General features: G+C 30.6%; 1 protein-coding gene across 6 annotated transcripts in view; it reads right to left on the bottom strand.

Moving 5' to 3' along the window:
* Positions 1-12,001, bottom strand: part of Eaat1 (Excitatory amino acid transporter 1) — a 101,410-nt gene that overhangs the window by 26,050 nt on the left and 63,359 nt on the right. The gene's annotated exons all lie outside the window — the stretch shown is intronic.

The raw sequence follows: 12,001 nt of genomic DNA on the forward strand, positions 1-12,001 counted from the left end.
CATCGCTTACAATTCACAATTGATCGCATCTTTTAATTATCATTTTCGAGTGGAGAAATATCCAAATCTATAACATTTACAATGGGATTATGATAACTAAAGTAAGATGCGAAATGTTTGAGTTCTATTTTTTCAATATTTCTTGCAAAAACTGCATCAATGGTAGTTACCCCTTTGATTGTTGGATCATTCCTACCATTTATCATTTCTAATCCAAATTTGTCTTTAAGGAAGGTTATTAATGTTTCAGCTTCAGGTAACGAGAAATACACATTAAAATCTCCTGCAAGGATCACAGGCCACTCACAATAATCAATTTCTTCACCAGTAAGCTTTTTCTTATTCGTCACGGATCGGCTAGTTAAAATTCTATCCGAGGGCCGGATAAAACCTTTTGGAGGGGCACAATTGGCCCGCGGGCCGTAGTTTGCCTATCCCTGAATTAGACGACATGAGCCGCAATGGCTTAGGAGATTGGGCGTTCGCCGTCTAATAAGATGTGCCGGGTTCGAATCTCAGCGATGGCTGGTCGATACGAAATACGGTCGGCTTGCACCGACTACAAGTGCTGACGTGAACTTTAATATTTTTACGAGACTGAAAACGGTTTGCACTTGTTTACGTTCTATTATTCTTTCTTTATTCAAAAATAGTGTTCCGGAAATGTTTTTACTTCGTTTCAGCAATAATTCCGGCAACAAAAAAAAAATGAAATTTGTTTAAAAAGTCGACATTTTAGGTCAACTTTGACAAAAGATCAATTAAGCATTTTTAAGCAATATCTATCATATTGGTGCGCATTTTACGCGAAATATATGAATCTACAACTTTGCACTGGCACTTTTTTGCACTTATACTCTATCGAGACGTTACCAAAGCAGAAAAACTTTTGCCGTCAATTTTTTCAAATCGAAAACCCCAACTACAGGCCTATTAGTGAATATGAACAGATACCATTTCTCGGAAAATTCGCCCAGTAGAATATTTACTAACTCAACCCTATCCGTTTCAAATCGAACGTGAGGACGCAACCTTCAACAGCTTTAGTTTAAGCACCACGCTGCACAGCTGTTAGCATGAAATATAAATTTCAATCACGTTTCACGAAGCTTTTAATCGTAACCGTAATCCATCCTGGTCGCCAAAAAAAGCCTTCCAGCTTTATACCAAAAAAACATTCTCACTTGTCAAATAACGAACATATTTTATACAGTCAGGTGAATTAGCAGGAAGACTTTTCAGCCATTCTGAAAGAGAATGATTAAAAGTTGTGTATAAATCCTGTCCTTGATTAGAGCAATTAACGTGATTTGTCAAAAGCGGCTTCAACTCTTTGCAAAAGGGTCCTTAAAAAGTTCATAATATATGGACACCTTAGATCTCTTATCTTAAATGTCGTATCGTCGGGTAAAGAGACCAAATTGGGTTCAATTTTGTTCTATCATTAACATATTTCATAGCGTGTAATTAATGGGGGAAATAAAAGATTGGATTCAAGTGATGCAAAAAAAAAAAAAATATCTCAAACAAAGTGAGACTTGCGTAAGTTGAGCATTTGTGGGAAAACAATTTGATGATCTGATCCACTTAGTGTTCAACCTATATTAATAAAATGAACGTTTTTAATTAGATGATAATTTACAGTATAATTTTTATAATAATCGGATGCATGATTTTGAGTCAATTAAATACTCGGTTGCCAACTTTTGTCATTTCAAACCTAATCTAGTAACAAGTTTTTTCTGTGCACTATTTGCACTTTGATCACTTAAGGTACTGCCAGGGCCTGATCTAGAAATGAAGGGGCCCTAGACACAGAACTGTCAGGGACCCCCTGGTTGTTACTTTAAACAAAATTTAAAAGTTGTTAAGTTACGAAATGTTGTTAAATTATTTATAACATAAGCAAATTACAATAAATTAGTAACTTTGAGCTTATATTTATTTAAATTTTTGTTTACTCATAACTTTAATAGATAATTCTTAAGGAAAAGCATAAAAAGAAAGCATTTGTATTATTTAGGGCCCCCCCTGAAATGTGGGGGCCCTAGGCCTGGGCCTCTCAAGCCTTATGATAAATCAGGCACTGGGTACTGCTCTGTCATTTTCAATGACCACAGTTCTGGAAGTTCATTTAGCTTCAGAGTTGCAATGCTGACCACATTGTCGCATGTTGTGGTCTCGAAATTGTGCTGACCCCTCCATGACCCTTTGACCGACAATTAAATGTTGCTGGAGTGATTTGAAACTTTTTAGAATCAATGAAGGCCATTGCCCGTTGTAATAATCGCTTTTTAACACTAGATTGCCCAAGGAAGTAATTTGGACTGCTTTTTAATTTCAATTAGAAAAACAATGATGTATAATAATGACACAATTTCTTAGAACTTTTTGACATTTTGTACAACACATAATTTTTTCATTGTTCATATTTACTAATAACTTTTTATATAACTGTAAATAATATAAGAAATATTAAAAATTAATTTTATACAAATTTCTTTACACATTAATTATTTTTTCACAATCTGGTCATTTTGACTGCTTTTGGGCAATATAGGTATTATACTAAGTTTCAGTCTTTCTAGTGTTAATCGAATCGCATTTTTTTCATTATACCTTGAAGTACTTCAAGTTCAGTTAACTAAACATAATTTTGTTTTAAAGTTTCAAATTTAAGCGTTCAATTACTCTACTAAGATTTATTAAAAATTAATTTTTTCCCCCGGAGCCCTTGAAAATATAATTTAAAAAGACGAAATTGTGTACAGTGCATCTGTACATTCAATTTCCTGAAATTGATCAAAAACATTTTAACTTTTTCTAAGAAGGAAATAACAACAGAAACGATGACATCAAAAGCCTAAACTACAAAGTTATTGTTCCTTGAATTGTTTATCGATGATAACAGAGCATTATTACTTAATTTTTTTCTTCCTTTTTATATTTCCGCACCAACAAATATGCAAATAAACGGGATATTACATGCAAAGTATGGCGCAATGCCGGTAACAATGCGACGTAAAAATTTTAAATCGTAAATTCCTCTGCTATTATCAATGGTTATCACTTTCATTGATAAAATATAGCAAAAGAAGAAAAAAAAGATATTTTCAATATTATCTTTCTTTCGATACTATTCGAAATTAAAAAAGAAATTGAGAGGGTAGAGACAATTTGAGATAAAATACTTTCGCATTATCTCTACTACAAATTTGTTTTTATTTATTTATTTTAGTTTCTGGAATATAATAGTTAAGCACTTGATTTTTTATTTCTTTGCGGGGGATATTTTGAAACGGAAAATAAAAGTGTGTATCTTTTTGTGTAGTAACAGTTATCTGGAAATTTGCGTCGCTAGGTAAACTCTATGGATAAGCAAATTCCTCAAATGGAAGAAAATTGATGTATCAAAACAATTTTATTTGCAGGTTTAGTTCTTTTATCAAAAAAAGAAAATAAAAAAGATTGTAAAACATAAAACTAAATAACCTAAGATCAAATTTCGGGCGGCAACATACGATTTGGCATGGTATTGCATTTAATTAACACACAGTATTGCACGTTCTTGTATATATGTGATATTTAATGCACAACAAGAGTCTTATACTATTAAAATGTTAAAAACTTTTGAAAATAATACACGCATAAATTAATACTGGAAATACATCCTGGATAATAAGCGATATTTTGTATAAAGTATGTCTTAAGTTATGTTGTTAATCATAACGCGAACATTTTCTAACCCTTAGCAACATTGTGATTTGTAGGAGAGTTTTTGCGCATGCGCTGTGAAGCTTAACCAATGATATTGTTAGAGTGAGGAATATAGTAACGCTTTGCAAAATCTCTCTATTGTACTCAAACTAATTAATTCGTAGTTTCTGCGCATTCATCTAAAAAATGCTTAAAGGAAAAATATCATGAAATCTAACAAAGCGGCGTTATAGCAAATTTTCAACAAGTATTGAAAAAAGAAAAGGGAAAAAAAGAGCATATTACAAACGCTTTTCACAAAAGTATGGTTTTCATCAATATTTTCTATTTTGCCCTATTTTTGTAATATGTAATAAAACTTAATCTAACAGTCATGTTAGATTTAATCTGTTATAAACTCATGGTATTTCTAATAATAGCTTAGTAATACTAACCTCAATCTAACAGTCATGTTATATTTAATCTGTTATAAACTAACGGGATTTCTAATAATAGCTTAGTAATACTAACCTTAATCTAACAGTCATGTTATATTTAATCTGTATTTAACTCACGTGATTTCTAATAATAGCTTAGTAATACTAACCTTAATCTAACAGTCATGTTATATTTAATCTGTTATAAACTAACGGGATTTCTAATAGCTTATACTAAACTTAATCTAAGATTCATATTAAGTAAATCTGTTATAAACTCGTAAGCAGGGGTAGAAATTAAGAAAATTCAGTAAGTGATCTAAAGCACTTATTAACCAAAAACTGTAATGTTGGTACCGACACACATTAACTAGTCAGTTAACATGTCACTAACAAATGTTTTTTTTTAAAGTTTTAATTAAGTGAAAGTTAATTTCTGTTGTTGTTGTTGTCGTCGTAGGCCATTAAGGCAAGGGAAGCGATTGCTCTTATTTTCCAGTGGCACCATCTATGGCCAAGAATTTGACTTCCACCACACCCATACTTCACACCCATTTATAGAGCGGTCCGATTCATACACTCATTCATTCATTCATCCATCCACAGATCGTACTTTCAACCAGAAAAAGAGAAAAATTTGTTATAGGAACATGGAGGACTTTGTGACCCAACAGATTTAACGTGCACAAGTCACGACTTAGGGGACTCTTTCGCCCGCCGGATTCGAACTCCCGTTCTCATGAACGGGAACTTGTAGACGTCCGGCGGTAAATTTTAATTTCGCCGGACTTTATTCGCCGGTAAATTTCAAAGATTCGTAGCGTTCGAAAAATGATGAATAACCCATAAAGTAGCGGGTTGCACAAATTCGATTTTCAGTAGCCAGGATTTTTAAAAGTAGCCCAATCTGGCAAACACTGATGCGAACTGTTGACATAGGTAGAGTTCTGCTCAACGCCTCCTCTAGACCATTTCGATCGCCAAAAAGGGAATCGGATTTGACATTTGGGAATTATTGTTGTTTCGAATTTTCTTGTAGACGTTTATCCAATTATATTTACTGCCGCATTAATAAAATATAATGATCAAATAGTTTTTCAGAAACTGAAAGTATTTGTTAAACGCATAACGCGTATAAAACATTCTGATCTACAGAACACACACAAAAGACTATTCTTTTAATGGACAATGGTTTAATGAATTGCAAGCATGCCATTTTCATCCTATTGAAAGAAATTAATTAAAAATTAGATACAATTGAAAGATATAGCCTTGCAATGGAGACTTGCAATTGATGTTAAAATGTTGATTGTTTTTTAACGTAGTTCTAGGAAGAAAAAAAAGAGCGACCATGCATTTTAGCTTTTTCTGGAATTCCAGCATTGTTTACAAAAACAATATGAACATCTTTTTTAGTGGGAATTGAAAAAAGAAAATGCAGTAGAAATTCTTCTTTAGCAGAAATTTCGACAGAAAAGTTTTTTTTATTTTTTATTTCTCATTTGTAATAACTGGTGTATTTTGTAAATATAAGCTTTAATGTAATTAATTTCTAAAAAGTATTTCTAAAAATTTTTTTAAAAAGACACATTTACATCAAATTGCATTTTATTTTAACACGAAAAAAACACATTAATGATTACAGATACATATTTTCGAATTAGTGATATTACAAAAACAAATTCTGTTAAAAATGTAAACTTTATGTAAATATAAACTTTAATATTGCTAATTTCTAATACTTATTTATAAAACATGTTGAAAAATAGATACATTTACCTCAAATTGCATTATGCTTGCTTTAATACAGAAAAACTCATTAATGAATACAGATACATGTTTTCGAATTAGTGAGATTACAAAAACAAATTCTGTTAAAAACGCCAACTTTATATAAATATAAACTTTAATGTTTACTAATTTCTAAAAAGTATTCCTAAAGATATTTAAAGAAAAGATATTTTAAAATAAATACTAATGCAACCTCAAATTGCATTAGATATGTTTATTTTAATACAGAGAAAATACATTAAGGATTACAGATACATATTTTCGAATTATCAAATTCGGTTAAAAATGTAAAAAGTTGATTGTAAATCTCAATTGACTTTTTCTCTACTTAACTTTCTTGAAATAAATATTTGTACCGAGTATATCTAATTTAAATCTAAAGTAAAAACAGGAAATTATTTTCAGAAAAGGATTTTATTTTCATCTTATACATAGTTTATTAATTTAAATATGAGGTTAACATTACGGCTGTGAAATTTTTTTTTCAGGTTGTGGTTGTGATTAAGGTTTGTGAATGTTTTCAGAGATTTTTTAAGCAAATAAAAATAAAATTTATTGTGAAACTATTACAAGATTAAAATTATTCACTCATCATCATCATAGTTAACCAGACAGCCCAATGTGGGCCAATGCCTTCCTCTGAAGCTTTCCATAACCGACTTTCGATTCATCTTTGATCTCCAGCTCTTTTCATTAATTGCAACCGGGTTCGAATCCCACGAATGGCTGGTCGATACGAATTCCGCATCCAGCTTGCACCGACCACAATGCTGACGTAAAATATCTTTTGTGGTAGACGGACCATGGGTTAGAGTCCTTTTACCATCAGGCTAATCGTTGGAGGTTTTCGTGGATTTCCCCTCCATGTAATGCAAATTCGAGTCAGTTCCATCAAAAAGTTCTCCATGAAGACAAATTTCTCTTAATACTTGATCCAGGAGCTCCCTTGTCTTTTGGATTAGGTTCAAAATTACAAGGCTACGGAGTTGAACATTAGTAGTCGTAAACCCAAAAAACTAGGTCAGCTGTTCACCGGCAGTTATAAAATAATGTAACATAAAATTACTTGTAAGAAAATCAGATTCCACTGAATCAGCAAATCTCAGCAGCGGCCTTCACAGCTTCACTATTCAATTAAGCATAATAGTCAATAAACTATTACCTCGAGTTTACCACATTCAACGCGATTCACTTAAAAAATCACAGTTTTAAAAACTAATTAGCAATAACCTCCTTTTAATTGTTTGTTTTTGAGTTGATACCTAATCCTAATAAATCATACCTTTTTTTTCTTCAAATGTTCATTAGTTTGTCAGTAGCCAGTTCTAAAGTTTACAATAATGCAATATGTAAATTTTATTTTTTATTCTATAATATTCTGATTTTATAATATTTTTCTAAGCTTCTTCCTAATATAAAAATACACACGATTTAATAGAAAAAGTGCTTAATATTAAATAATATAATCAATGCATTTTATGATTAAAATCACGCATTTTCAAAACGGTAGTATGTATCCAAAATTTTTTTTTTAATGCTTGTATGATTTCAAACTTCTAAAAAAGGGCATGTTTTTATAATAATTAGTATAAGGGTTCCGTCGCCTTAAATGATCTGCTTATCAAAGTTAGTTACTATTTATCAAAATAACTAGCAACTAGTATTAGCTATTTTGAGCAGGGCCGGATTTAAGCTTAGCGGGGCCCTAAGCTACTGAAAATGATGGGGGCCTTTTTAAGTTCATTTCTATTTCTATACACCTAAAGTAAACTGTCGTATTTTTTATTGCTGAATATTAACATTATATTATTAAAAATTTGATAATATTGCTTGATTGTTAAATATATTTATTGTGATGGGACTATAATGTAGAGCCTTTCTATTATTACACATATTTTTTGAACGAGGAAAAAAACAGAAACTCATTTTAAGAACATCATAAGCGCAGAGTAAAGATTTGGTATGTTAGAAGAACCATTATATGTTTAACAGAGGTTTTTTTCTTCTTGAAATTCTGAATCTATTTATTTGGAATTTTAAATGTTTTTTTTCTTTTTTTTTTGCGAATTTTTTTTTCTCAATTGTTTCTTTTTTAAACGTTACATTTCGCTTTGCTGCTCTATGACTTAGAAACATGAAATTATGAAGGTGTGTCAAAAATAAGCAAGGAGTTAGAAAGAGCATAAGAAAATACAATTTGATTATTAGTTTTAGTTTTTTTTAATAACCGCCGTTGAACAACCGACTTAATTTGAGTTTACGACTACAAATTTTTAACTCCGTATAATATTGAATAATCACCTTATAATTTTGAACTCAATCCAGAAGACAAGAGAATTGGATCAGTACCCAGAGGTATTGATTTGTTGTGAGAACTTAGAGGACTTTGTGACTACGGCAGATTTAACATGCACCAGTCACCATTTTATACATGGGTATTCTTCATGGTATTTTTATTTATGGGTATTTAATTAAAGAAAAACCCGTATTGAAATCTAACGAATTGTCCCTGATAAATTTTGTGGCAGTAAGAAAAATATTGAAGCCTGATACATGTCCAGATTTTTGAAACACTTTCTAGTTTTACTATTTAATCAAATTAGTTTCGATGTCTTTCATCCCGCCTGTCTCATTAGTGATTCAGCATATTTCGATATCATTTTTGATTCGTTCTTACTTATTAATTTGTTTGCGACAATTAATTTGTATAACTTTTTTACTACATTTTTGCGAGGAGTTTAAAAATATAATATCTAGGGCATTAACTGAAGTTAAATTGGCTTTTTTGTATGCCTCTTTTACTTACATCATCCACACACCCACACGCGACCGACTGCTTCTTAGAAACAGATATTAAATAGTCTCTTGATCAAATGATGGGACAAAATTTGCTTTTTAAGCAAATCAAAAAACTTTTCTACATTTTAAAATTGTTTATTTTTAAATAATTTATTAATACTCAAATTGTTTAAAAGATATGTTCCTTTTCATTGACAACACAGTTTTATATTTAATATAGCCATTTATTTATATTTTTTAAACTTATTTTTTATTTGTTTTTATTTTATTAAATTAAATGCACAGATTTAAAATAAAAACAAATCTGCCAAAATTTTATAAATAGTTTCAATTTGCAATTTTAAGAAGTTATTTCAACTTTGCTTTAAAAATTTGAAATCCTTATAAATTAAAAAATTTAGATGCCTTATTAACTGTAAACACATAATAACAACAAAAATCAGGGAGTTAAAAATAGAAACAAGTATGATCAATAAACAATAAAAGCATAAGCTAACTAAATAAATGAATTTTGTGTACGAAATATCATATTTTACAAATTAAACATAATTCATATTTCGGGGATACATGGAAAATTTGGTCAGACAGGAGGTTTGAACAATATTTTTTACATATATATTAAAGCATTTGTTTAGCTGATGATCACTTGATTTCAATGCTCTATCAAGCAATATCACATGTTGCTTATGTCTATTAGCAGTAAGTAAAATTAAAGTAAAATCACATCTGTTATCTCAATTTCATCCAAAATAAACCAAATCAAGAATTTTGGCAGATGGGCCTGTCAAAGAGGGAAGTGAATGGTGGCCCACCATTTAAATAAATAAAGAAAGGAGTTCACGGATTCATGTACGATTAATTTGGAAAATAACAAATTAAAATCAATTACAATAATTAAGTAAATTAAACAATTAAGCTAGTTAAAACATTTAGGATAATTAAAAGGAAAAAAAAGCTTTTGTAATAAATTGGAAAATATATATTTTGCAAAAAAGAAAAGTTAAAATTAAACGAGAAGCTCTTTAAGGACAATGAGACACAACGGAAATATCGAAACAGAGTGACCCCCCACAGCCGTAGAAATTTTTTGCCCAGAAATCAGACAAAAGGGTGTTTCTGTGGACAAAAGAGCCCACAGCAATTTAAAGAAGCTGAAAACATTTCCCACAGTGTAAATTGAGGCGGCTATTTGACTACTCCATGGAGTACCGCTTTTTAGGATCCATGGACTACTCCCGTCCGAAAGCTACAGGATATTTTCATCAGTCAAAAGGCCTTTTTATTGCTCTTTTGGTTAAAAAAGTAACATTTATTTTATACTTGTAAACACTTATATTAGATTTTGAAAAGCGTTCGCCCATGCAAAAAAGAAAAAAAATGTATTTTAGGCTTCAGAGGGCTCCAATCCGAATAAAACTTTAAAAAAAGAAGGAAAAAGTTGGATCTGGGGGCCCTTGCCATCTCGGGGCCCCAAGCTACAGCTTATTTAGCTTATACGTAAATCCGGCCCTGATTTTGAGAAAACAAATACAAAAATTTCTTGAACAAACACATAGCTTTTACAAGGCAACTTCCATGATATTCAAATTTAGATAAAATTATCTTATTTCCATAATTGTGGAGAATGTGTTTGTTATAAAGATAATTCAACCCTGACATCACACTTTCGTAGATAAGGATGTCTGTGTCACGCAATTTAGGAAGTTTCTTCCTAATTTAAAAAAAAACATGCATAGTATTTACCTGCGGAAGTACTTAACACAAAATAAAATATTCAGTGCAATTTGTTTCTGACATCACGCATTTGCAAAACGTGAATGCATATCCCAGCATGTAATAATTTGGACATGAGAATCGTGTCTTTAATTTTCTCACCTTCGAGGACAACCTTCACCTCGTAGAACATTCCTTATCTCTGACGAGATTTACTTAGATGACAAAAATAAAATAAAAAACATGTTTTGGAGAATAGGATGAAAATACGATTCAAATTAAGGCGGAACACTGATTATATCTCACATTAAAGTTTTTGCATTGAAATTAGATCAACGTTATGGGCGGACATTGTTTCTTAAATCTCATTTTTCAAGGGTTTAACTTTCAATTCAATGCATAAAATTAAATAATAATTTTTACTGTATGATATTTTATGTAACGTAACTAAGATGTGCTAATATTAGTAAGATTTGTTAATTATAATGTAACACTGGTGGTAAACAGGTTTTAAAATTAAAAGGGTTTCAAGTTTGCCTTGTTTTTTGGTAACATATGCAAAAGCATATTGGCAACGTTCTTTCATATTTTTAGCCACAGCGCCCTCTGTGTTTATTCTAAAAATGTCGCGAAAATTCGATATGGGGTATTAGTTTGCAAAAAAATAGAAGTAAAGCAATAAGTGTGATAATTTTCCTCAAAGTGGACATTTGCCAAAATGGTGATTTTTGAAATGTCCCCTTTTTTTCAAGATTTTGAGAAATATCCCAATTGAAGAATATCACATAACTTCGAATGACAGATATTTTTGTAGAAGGTAAGGTAAATTCTAAACTCTTCTTTAGGGCTGTTTCTCGAATTTTTTGTAGTCGGATGAAATGCGTTTTTTTGTGCAAATAATGTACAATTTTCATAATTGATGTGAGTTTGCAAAAGTTTCTCATGATTGCTCCAATGACCGTAATTTTTACCTAATTACGATTTATTTTCTTTCTAAGCGTTACATTATTTATGCGATACATTATTTATTTAATGCTTATTTATTATGCGATACTCAGGGGTCTGTTTAGAGGAAATTTGGGTCCGTTAACGGACCCTTCACAAAATATCTTTTCATAGAAACAGACCCTTCACAAAATATTTTAACTTAAAAAGAGACCCTTCACAAAATAATTTATCTTTTAGTCGGACCCGTCACAAATTTGTTTATCTTCTTTATTGTTTTGTTAATCGAATAAACCCGTCCTGAGGGTGGGAAGGAAAGACGGTTCGAGACAAACTAAGTTTCCCTAAGTTTAAATTTTAAATATAGTATTCTGACAAAATATTTCTGCTTTTACGAACATCGTGTGGGCAGTCTTAAAAATCTTAAATCATATTTTTTTTGTAAATAATTAATTGAGCAATTTATATTTATTCATAAAATTAATTAATAGAATATTATGTAAATAAAAATTAATTTCTGGCAATTTTTTAAATAAAATATTCTAAATTTAAGAATTGTTTAAGTTTACCTCATGCGTAACGCATTAAAAGTGATGCATTACTAAGCTGTGTTATTTAAA

This window comes from Parasteatoda tepidariorum, chromosome 5, assembly GCF_982258835.1.
Source record: "Parasteatoda tepidariorum strain Cologne lab strain chromosome 5, Ptep-v5.0, whole genome shotgun sequence".
Classification (NCBI taxonomy): domain Eukaryota; kingdom Metazoa; phylum Arthropoda; class Arachnida; order Araneae; family Theridiidae; genus Parasteatoda; species Parasteatoda tepidariorum.